Source organism: Pelophylax lessonae (assembly GCF_965119305.1).
Source record: "Pelophylax lessonae genome assembly, chromosome: 1".
Lineage (NCBI taxonomy): Eukaryota > Metazoa > Chordata > Amphibia > Anura > Ranidae > Pelophylax > Pelophylax lessonae.
Window position 1 is genome coordinate 309,522,912 of NC_138768.1, and position 11,228 is coordinate 309,534,139.

Consider the following 11,228-nt stretch of genomic DNA (forward strand, 5'->3'; position numbering starts at 1 on the left):
TCAGCTTTCAGGTTTTATTGTAAAAGCTTAATTGAATAAGCTGAACTTAGAAGATGATTGGCTACCATGCACAGCTGCACCAGATTTAGTAATCCCCTTGGTATGCGCCACAGCAAAAATGGGTGTGCTACTCATTGTGCTGAATACTTGGCATGGCTTAAAGAGATGTGGTTAAACAATCAGATATGACTTATATAGTATAAAGTGTGAAAGTGTTGACTAGGGAATGCACAGCACAGTATCTATGGTGGTACATTGGAGGGGCTAGGGCTCAACACTAGGCATTGGGGAATTTGTTCAGAGGTTAGTAGTAGGTGACTCATGCCCCGTACACACGTGCAGATTATCTGCAGACTTACCTTTTCTATGTAGTGCAAGGGCCTCCTGGATTGCATACAAATTGAAAGTGTTTAGGTTTGACCTCATATTATATGGTTTTGGTAAGTCTGCAGACAAAAGTCTGCAGATAATCTGCACGTGTGTATGGGGCATTACTCACTACTGACCTCTGATCTCATCCCGCTCATCTCGGATGCATTATTTACTACTGACTTCAGAACTCATTTACTAATTTACCATTGACTGAGTCATTACTGACCTCTGAAGGGTAAAAGAAATTCCGCGCTTATGGACAAAAGAATGGGCTACAGCCAACCTCAAAATATACTCCAAGGACTATTTCAGTAAATGTGAAATAGGTGAGGTGAGATGGCGCTGCCTAATTATGTGCAAGTGGTATGGAAAGAGGTTAATTTTATTGTCACAAAGTAAAGTGCTAATGTGCTAGCTTAAATGATAACGTGTAATCCACGGTATAGGGCATAGGTGTATAACAGGGTACACAATAAGTTTAGGGAGCACTCTCCCCAAATATGTGCTCAAAGTGATGTGTGCAATAAATAGTTAAATAAGTTGATAAACAGAAAACTTTATACCAGTGAGAGAGTAATAGTAGTGTTTCACAAATTTAAAGATGACGTCAGCTCACCTGATGACGTCAGCTCTGACGAAATGCGTAGTGCGCGGTTACGTCATTTCCACCCCACTGCAACGCAGATCCGGTCGCTGACACGCATAGCGTCCCGGAAGTAGCCGCCAATGAGGGACTCGAGGCCCCTACTGCTCTGGATGCCCATTTACTGCTTATTTTATGTGAGTACCTGACTTTAATTTGTTTAATAAAGTATTTTAAAATGGTACATCACTATATTAGCACTTCTTCTTGCATATCATCACCGTTTGAGGAAAGGGAGGCTCCACTACCCAGGTGAAGGAGACACCTTCCCCCCAAGAGCCCCACACATCAAAATTGCTGGATAAGAGGATATTATATCAAGGCCCATTACCCCTGTAGGGGTACATATTTCTGGTGAGTGCGGGAGAAATTGGAGGGGTGCACTGGCTTTTCTCACCCATCACCCAGCACTTGGATCATTCGGAATATCACCAATTGATTGATATATTTGCTTCACTTCATAGCACTTTTAAAGACTGTTTGTCACCCTTTGGTGGATCATCACATTTTTTACTTTTAGTATAGCACTGTATGGACTACTTACCTTTTTTATCGGATTATTATACTACTCCAATTTTGTGATCACCATTATCATTTTAATTTCTTTCATTGGCACACAGTCTTTTTGCACATTAATTTATTTATTCATTGTACCTATTTTTTTATGAGCACATTTTTAATCAGATTACATAAGACCATATTCTTTAAATTTGTGAAACACTAATATTACTCTCTCACTGGTATACAGTTTTCTGTTTATCAACTTATTTAACTATTTATTGCACACATCACTTTGAGCACATATTTGGGGAGAGTGCTGTAATGTTCCGGTATCTTTGGTACCCTAAATTACACTTTCCACAAGTGTATGCGCCCTACCATTTACTTTTGGAAAGGTGCGCATACACCTTTAAGACTGGAGCTGTCATCACTCAGCGCCGGACTAGATGGCTATTTAAGGCGTCGGTTCTCACTCACATGTGTTCGTTCAAACACCCTTATCTGGATGCTAACCTTGCTTGAAGCTTCCATGCTTGCAAGCTTACTTCGCTGACGGAACCTCGCTGCGCTGATCCCTGTATCCCGCTACTGGATCATCCGCCTCTCCTGAACCACCCTTCGGCTGTATCGCTAATAGTGCTAAGTACCCCGCAGGGGAATTCTCTATAAACTTATACTAAGCTTACACTATCTAGCTCTGCATAGTAGAGACTGTTTATCACATCTGCATAAACTAGATTGCTAGCTCTTGAGACTACTGCTACTTTTCTGCACTGGGTTGATCTCTTTTGTATGTCCACCTGCTATTCTATCATCTGCTATCATACAACATTGCTAAACCTTCCTGCATCCATCTGCTACTATCTCACCTTCAAGTGTCTATCACCTACCACCTCCACTCAACCTATCCCTCAACCTTCATCATTGTGTTACCACATGCATAAAGTCACTCTAGGAACCAGCTTGCTAATTGTGTGTATTTACTGGCTGAAATAAGACCTTCCACACATGATGAGTCATTGAGGTTGGGAATGGTATCTCAGCATATCTCTTACATGACTGCTGACGTGGAACTATTTCTGCAGCTGAAAATCCACACCGTATAAAAACGCAGGAGCGTTACAGATTGAACGAACCTAAAAATGGATTCAGCAGAAATAGTTCCAGAAATAACCACTCAGGTGACACAATTAAAACAGCAAGTATCTGCGTTAATACACGCGCTTGCTGAATTAAAAGAAGACAATCAGGCTCTGTCGCAGCAGGTAATTAGACTGACACAACTTACCTCTGCTCAGTCCCCTGAACCTAAGATAAATCCCCCTTTGGTATTTACAGGCGATCGCAAAAAATTTCGCGAATTTAAAAACGCATGTGAGTTACTTTTTTTGCTAAAACCTCGTACCTACCTTACTGATCACATTAAGGTTTGTACTATTATTTCTTACCTATCAAGCGATCCTCGAGCCTGGGCAGATTCTCTTTTTGAGAAAAACGACCAGCTTCTCAACTCCTATGCCTTGTTCCTGGCAGAGCTCACTAGCCTATATGATGACCCCAATAGGCAGAGTACTGCTGATCTTCAGTTAAGATCCTTGAAACAAGGAAGGAGGCCTGTGGAAGACTTTGTCGCAGAGTTCAAGAGATGGACCCTTGATTCAGAATGGAATGATGCATCTCTGAAAACCCAATTTAGGCTTGGCCTATCAGAAGCCGTTAAGGACGAGCTCGCCCGAGCGGATCTGCCAAAAACCCTGGATGCATTAATACAACTCAGTATTACCACAGATAGAAGACTACGAGAGAGAAAGGCTGAAAAGATGGGAATGCCATTATCCGTTTCCTCTCGGAGTCTGGCCGTTCCTATGGAGGTAGGAACCATACGCCCACCGCTATCAACTATGGAAAAAGACGAAATGAAAATCTCTGCTTGTACTGTGCATCCCCGGATCACAAGATAAAAGTCTGTCCCCTAGTCAACAAGAAGAAGGGTGAGTGTTCACATGTCTCTCTAGGAGGATTGACAACTTCATTCACTAACCCCTACATTTCTGTTTTTTTGACATTACAGTGGGACCAGAACAGGATTACTACTAAGGCCATGATTGACACAGGATCTTGTGGAAATTATATGGATATATGTTTTGCTGCTTTAAATAAAATTCCTAGTTATTCTAAACTCAAACCTGTCTCAGTAAGTCTTATTACCGGTGTTCCGTTATCCTCTGGTCCGATCACCGATCAGACACAAGCACTTCTAGTCACTATTAACGAGTCTCATAGGGAGACTTCTACCTTCGATTTAATACCATCACCCCACTTTCCCATTGTGTTGGGACTTCCCTGGTTGCACACACACCAACCAACCATAGATTGGAAGAAACGGTTCTTGACCTTCCCTTCTTGTTATTGCGAGGAAACGTGTAACCTCCCGTTTTCCGGGAAGATTCTGTCTGTGGTGACAGATGAGATTGCACCACTATGTTATCAGGATCTTTCTGAGGTTTTTCTTGAGAAAAATGCTCAAGCATTACCTCCTCATCGAGACTATGATTGTAGCATTGATCTACTCCCAAATAGCAAATTGCCGTTCGGTCATGTTTATCCTCTTTCACAGGATGAACTTGCCCATCTCAAAATCTATTTGAATGAGAACTTGGAAAAAGGTTTTATTAGACCTTCCACTTCTTCCACAGCAGCAGGACTCTTTTTTGTTCGCAATAAAGATTCAAGTCTCAGACCTATCATCGACTAAAGGAAATTGAATGCTATCACAATAAAAGATCGCTATCCTCTACCGCTTATCCCTGAGCTCATTGAGCAGGTGCGTGGAGCTACCTATTTTTCAAAATTAGACCTGAAAGGAGCATACAATCTCATTCGAATCCGTGATGGACACGAGTGGAAGACTGCATTCAGAACTAGATACGGATTGTTCGAATATCTTGTGATGCCATTCGGCCTATGCAATGCCCCTGCAGTTTTCCAACGATTTATAAACAATATTTTTAAAGACTTACTAGATGTCTGTGTTGTGGTATATCTGGACGATATACTTATATATTCACGGACCCTGTCTGAACACATAAGACATGTAAGACTTGTATTATCGAGATTTCTTGCACATAATCTTTATGTGAAGCTGAAGAAATGCTTGTTCCATAAAGATGAGGTACTCTTTCTAGGCTACATCATATCCAAAACGGGAATCGAGATGGACATGAGTAAAATATCCTGCATTCAGGATTGGCCTACACCAACTACACGCAAGGCGCTACAGCGATTTCTGGGATTTTCAAATTTCTACAGGAAGTTCATAAAAAACTTTTCTGCTATTGTGAGACCCCTCACACAGCTCACTAGCATAAAAATACCATTTAAATGGTCAGAAGAAGCAAATAAGGCTTTCCACTTGTTAAAGACAAGGTTTACTTCCGCTCCCATATTACGCCATCCAGACCCATCCCTCCAATACATTCTGGAGGTAGATGCGTCAAACCTGGCAGTAGGAGCAATACTCTCCCAACGACCTACCCCCACTTCACCACTTGATCCAGTCGCCTTTTTTTCTAAATCCCTGAGCAGTCCCGAGATAAATTACCCCGTGGGTGAGAAGGAACTGCTTGCTATAAAATTGGCTCTGGAGAATTGGCGACATTTACTCGAAGGCACCCAATTACCAATAATTATATACACGGACCATAAAAACCTCCAATATCTTCAGACTAGTAAAACTCTCTCGCATCGACAGGTACGATGGTCACTATTCTTTCTAAGGTTTAACTTCCTAGTGACCTACACACCTGCAGATAAGAACAAAAAGGCGGATGCACTATCACGACTAACTGAAGAAAACTACTTTGAAATTCCTTCCGTTCCTATAATACCTCACAAACGCATTATTGGAGTTGTCCGTTCCTTGAAGGAAGAGGTTCTGCATGGTATAAGGTTGGATTCACCCCCACCACAACTAACTACCGATGCAGAAGGCTTCCTCTACTACAACGACAAACTTTACATACCACCTACCCTACGCACCAAGATCTTGGAATTATCGCATGATGTGCCTATGGCAGGACATATGGGTATGACAAAGACTTTCAATTTGATTTCTCGGCAATTCTGGTGGCCTGACATGAAAACATCTATACAAAAATTCGTCTCTTCATGCAATGTCTGTGCCAGGTCCAAAATTGACACTACGAGACCATCCGGTCTACTATGCAGTCTACCAATACCCCAAACTCCATGGGAGGTTCTGTCATTGGACTTCATCGTAGAATTGCCTCCTTCCAAAGGATTTAATACCATCTTGGTGTCAGTGGACCATCTGACAAAGATGGCACATTTCATTGCTATTCGCAGACTACCTTCGTCCAAACAAACGGCAGAACTCCTGATGAAACATGTCTTCAGATTACATGGTATCCCAAAAACTCTTTTGTCTGACCGTGGATCCCAATTTATTTCTAAATTGTGGCAAGAACTATGTCACATACTACGGATTGAGCGGAAGCTCACTTCTCCTTACCATCCGCAGACCAACGGACAGACTGAAAGAGTCAACCAATGCATCGAGCAGTATTTACGTTGTTACACTTCTTACCAACAGGATGATTGGTTGGATCTTCTCCCCCTGGCAGAATTTGCCTACAACAACGCAACTCACAGTACAACCAAGCAGAGTCCGTTCTACTTGAACTATGGGTTCCATCCCTCTATTCTCCCTCCACGCATCCTTCCTTCAAATAACCCAGTAGCCTCAGACTATCTTTCCCAAATAAAGGATTCTCTGGGTTTACTAAATACTACCATTGCACACGCTCACAGTCAACAAAAGAAGTACTATGATCTTCGTAGAAGACCTTCTCCACAGTATACTATCGGGGACCTCGTTTGGCTCTCAACAAAAAACTTGAGACTGAAGATCCCTAGCAAAAAGCTTGGACCTCTGTTCTTGGGACCTTTCCCAATCAAGAAACTTATTGGAAAAGCTGCAGTGCAGCTTACATTGCCAATGGACCTAAAAATCCATCCCATTTTCCATGTGTCGCTACTAAAACCCCATGTTCCGGACCAAGGAATAAGGCCTAATATTCCACCTCCCCCTCCTGTACAAGTTGAAGGTGGAGAAGAATACGAGATAAAAGAGATTCTGGATTCTCGTATCTACAGAAGAAGACTTCAGTACTTGGTTAGATGGAAGAACTATGGGCCCCAAGACGACACCTGGCTAAACACCTCTGACATACATGCCCCTAGATTAATCCGCAATTTTCATGCGAGATACCCAGACAAACCAGCTCCAGAGGCCTTCAGGAGCAGGCCTTAAGGGGGGGGGTATTGTAATGTTCCGGTACCTTTGGTACCCTAAATTACACTTTCCACAAGTGTATGCGCCCTACCATTTACTTTTGGAAAGGTGCGCATACACCTTTAAGACTGGAGCTGTCATCACTCAGCGCCGGACTAGATGGCTATTTAAGGCGTCGGTTCTCACTCACATGTGTTCGTTCAAACACCCTTATCTGGATGCTAACCTTGCTTGAAGCTTCCATGCTTGCAAGCTTACTTCGCTGACGGAACCTCGCTGCGCTGATCCCTGTATCCCGCTACTGGATCATCCGCCTCTCCTGAACCACCCTTCGGCTGTATCGCTAATAGTGCTAAGTACCCCGCAGGGGAATTCTCTATAAACTTATACTAAGCTTACACTATCTAGCTCTGCATAGTAGAGACTGTTTATCACATCTGCATAAACTAGATTGCTAGCTCTTGAGACTACTGCTACTTTTCTGCACTGGGTTGATCTCTTTTGTATGTCCACCTGCTATTCTATCATCTGCTATCATACAACATTGCTAAACCTTCCTGCATCCATCTGCTACTATCTCACCTTCAAGTGTCTATCACGTACCACCTCCACTCAACCTATCCCTCAACCTTCATCATTGTGTTACCACATGCATAAAGTCACTCTAGGAACCAGCTTGCTAATTGTGTGTATTTACTGGCTGAAATAAGACCTTCCACACATGATGAGTCATTGAGGTTGGGAATGGTATCTCAGCATATCTCTTACATGACTGCTGACGTGGAACTATTTCTGCAGCTGAAAATCCACACCGTATAAAAAGGCAGGAGCGTTACAAGTGCTCCCTAAACTTATTGTGTACCCTGTTATACACCTATGCCCTATACCGTGGATTACACGTCATCATTTAAGCTAGCACATTAGCACTTTACTTTGTGACAATAAAATCAACCTCTTTCCATACCACTTGCACATAATTAGGCAGCGCCATCTCACCTCACCTATTCCACAATTACTGACTTCTGAACTTTACAGCAATAACTACTGACCCCTGAACTCTGTGTCACTTACCACTAATGCCTACACTCTGGTTATCTACTACTAATCCCTGAGATCTTTGTCACTTATTAATGATCCCTACACTCTGGTCACTTACTACTGACCCCTGAACTCTGTGTCACTTACTAGTGACCTAGTCTCATTACTGACCTCTGAACGCTGCATCATTTAATCTAGCCCCCTGAACTCTGAGTCACTTATTACTGACCCATGAACTCTAAATCATTTACTACTGACCTATAAACTCTGTAACACTTACTATTGACCCCTGAACTCTTCATCACCTATTGCTGACCCCTGAACTTTGCATCATATAGTCCCAACCCCTGAATTCTGCATCACTTGCTAATGACCCTTGAACTTCGCATTACATACTACTGACCCCTGAAATCTGTGCTGACTTACTACTGACCCCTGAAATCTGTGCTGACTTACTACTGACCCCTGAATTCTGCATCACTTACTGCTGACCCCTGAACCCTGCATTACTTACTGCTGACCTTTGTGTCACTTATTTCTGACCCCTGAACTCTCCATTACTTATAACTGACCTCTAAACTCTGCATCACTTACTACTGACCTCCTGCATCACTTTATACAGAGTTCAGGGGTCAAAAGTAAGTGTTGCATAGTTCAGAGCTCAGTAGTGGTATAGAATGCAGAAGTAAGTGACCCTCTGTCCCACAGTGTAAATGGCCCTCCTCTGCATTTCTTGCTTCTGTTCTCCTTTTTCCCTTCTGTATTCTCTCTTTCTCCTTCTGGACTCTTCACAATACTTAGAGTATTGCAGCATCAGTTCTTCTCCCCTTCTCTTATTCCCTGGTCCAGTAGGCGGGGCTAAATTACAGCTAATCCTAGCCCCTGCTTACTGGACTAGGAAATAGGAGAAGGGGGTAAAAGGCCACATTGGGGAGAAAGGAAGGGCTATGATTGGCTGTAATTCGCAGTCAGTCATAGCCCCGCCGTCTACTCCCCACACTTAAAGGCCCCGTCACGTCCAGTGCATAAACAAACAGTGTTTCACCTGCAGCTGCCTGCTACAAGCACAGCTGCAGTGGGGATATTTGTTCCCACATTTGTTGTGCAATGTGTGAGGGCACAGTAGGCCCCATATCCCCTGAGGGCCTGTGTGCGTCGCACACATTGCACACATGGATGATATACCATTGAGTAAGGGATTGCTTAAAACTCATTTATGACTTGTTAACAATATGTAAAATATTATAGCCTGCCCACAGTTTTCTTTTTTTCTTTTTTTTTTTTAGTTTTGGATAGAGCAGGGTGGGATTAGAACACCTGTCAGGTGTTAATGCTGTCTGTGCCCTGTTAGAGAGATTCACCCTCTCTATTTGTCCTGGTAACCGTCATCATCAAAAGTGAAAGAAAAAGAAAATCACAAATTTTGGGTTGACATCAGAACACTAATAGAGGGGAAATCTTCTAGTGGGGACACTAGTTCTGGTGACCCTGGTTACACACCAGAATTCCCTCCCTTTATAGGGATTTCCTCTCACATTCTGTTGTGGCTATGGGACAGGAGGTGAAGATAAATCACACCAATGGGACACAGATGGCAAAATAAAAAAAAAAAAAAACCGACAGTGATTATAACCGTCCCTTTCCCTATCCAAAATTAAAAAAAAAGGTTTCTCCTTTAGTTACACTTTAAAAGATTGGACTATAAATTGGCCTAGTAAGCTTTTAATAAGTTACCTCTTACCCTGCAGATCCCCACCTGAGCTCCTTAAAAAATAGAACTTCCGCACATGGGAAAAAATAGCACATTCCCTTCTACCTTTTTTTGCCTAAGAAACCAATCTGAAGACCTGAGCATCGCTGGATGGAAGTGCATGGCTTCGCCCATGAAAATACAGACTTTTTGAAAACCGAAATTTGGAAAAACAAAGTTGGCCTTTGACTGCCATTTGGATTTTTTCTTTTTTTTTTTTGACCAGCCAGCCAGCTGACCTAAAAAAATGAACACATTTCCTATCCCGCTTCGCTATTTTTTTCTGATCAGAATCAAACAGAAATTTTCCAACAGTCAAAGTTGGATAATGACCCTTTTCCCTTAAAGCATGGTATACAGCATAGTGCTTATGCTGTGCAGTTTGGCCCCCTATATCACATAAAATACCTGGCTGATCATTCCTGGTTCTTCCCTCCCACCTGTAAACTGACCACGGTTTATCATGGCTTCTGAGCCCTGACTGGTCAGTTTATGTGCCTCCATCGTCCGCAGCTATCTGCAGCCCTCTTCTGTTCTTCTCTTCCCTCCCCCCGCTTGTCTGCTCATAGCAGTTCCTGCCCCTCCCCTCCTGTTGCTAAAAAAAGCTATGATATGATCATACAATAGCCTCTGATGAATAAGGACATGTGCCCCACTGTAGATTCTACCTTTTTTCACACTGCCTTCTGGTGCTCACGTGACTGCTCGCCTCTCTCCTCCTCTCCCCCCCCCTCAGCCCCTCCTGCTGTAGTTGTCAGCCCGGGAGAGGAAAGAGACGAGGAGTCACGTGAGCGTTGGGAGGGGCTGTGAAATAAGGTAGAATAGGCATATTTTTTTTAAAAAAGCACATGCAGTGGTGCATTGGTCTTATTTAACAGAGGCTATTGTATTATCATATCATAGAGGCTTTACAACCAATTTAAACACTAGGTCGACTCGTCTCAAACAGGAACAGCCATAGATGGATTAAAATTTGTCCAGTTCCTGCTGAACTGGTTAAATTTTGATCCATCTATGGTCAGCTTAAAGCGATTGTACAGCGCTTTTGCAGTGTCATTTATCCAATTCTATGCTTTAAAACACTGATCCTGCCTGTTCCTGTGTCCCCCTAAGTGTGCTAACCACGGTAATTATGGCTTCTGATCCATGATACCATGACCTGTTTACATGCCTCCGTCATCCTGCTGTCTCCCCCCTCTCTCCCTGCCTGTCAGCTAAGTAATTAGCAATGTGAGAGCCAATCTGCTCCCCACCCCTCCCCTCCTGCTGCTTTATAGTGTGGCTGTAAAGTCACTGTGCATAATTACTGGAACCCCCTCTATTATATCAAGCTATGTTGCACAGTTTATATGTTTGTTTAACCACTTGCCTACAGTGCACTTTCACCCCCTTCCTGCCCAGACTGATTTTCAGCTTTCAGCGCTCTCACATTTTGAATGACAATTACTCAGTCATGCAACACTGTACCCATAAAAAATGGGTGTCCTTTTTTTCACACAAATAGAGCTTTCTTTTGATGGTAGAAAGCAAGCTACTCACTAGGGGGGGAACCTCTGAGTCTAGGATGGAAAAGGACTTGGGGGTACTGGTAGACAACAGGCTTGGCAGTG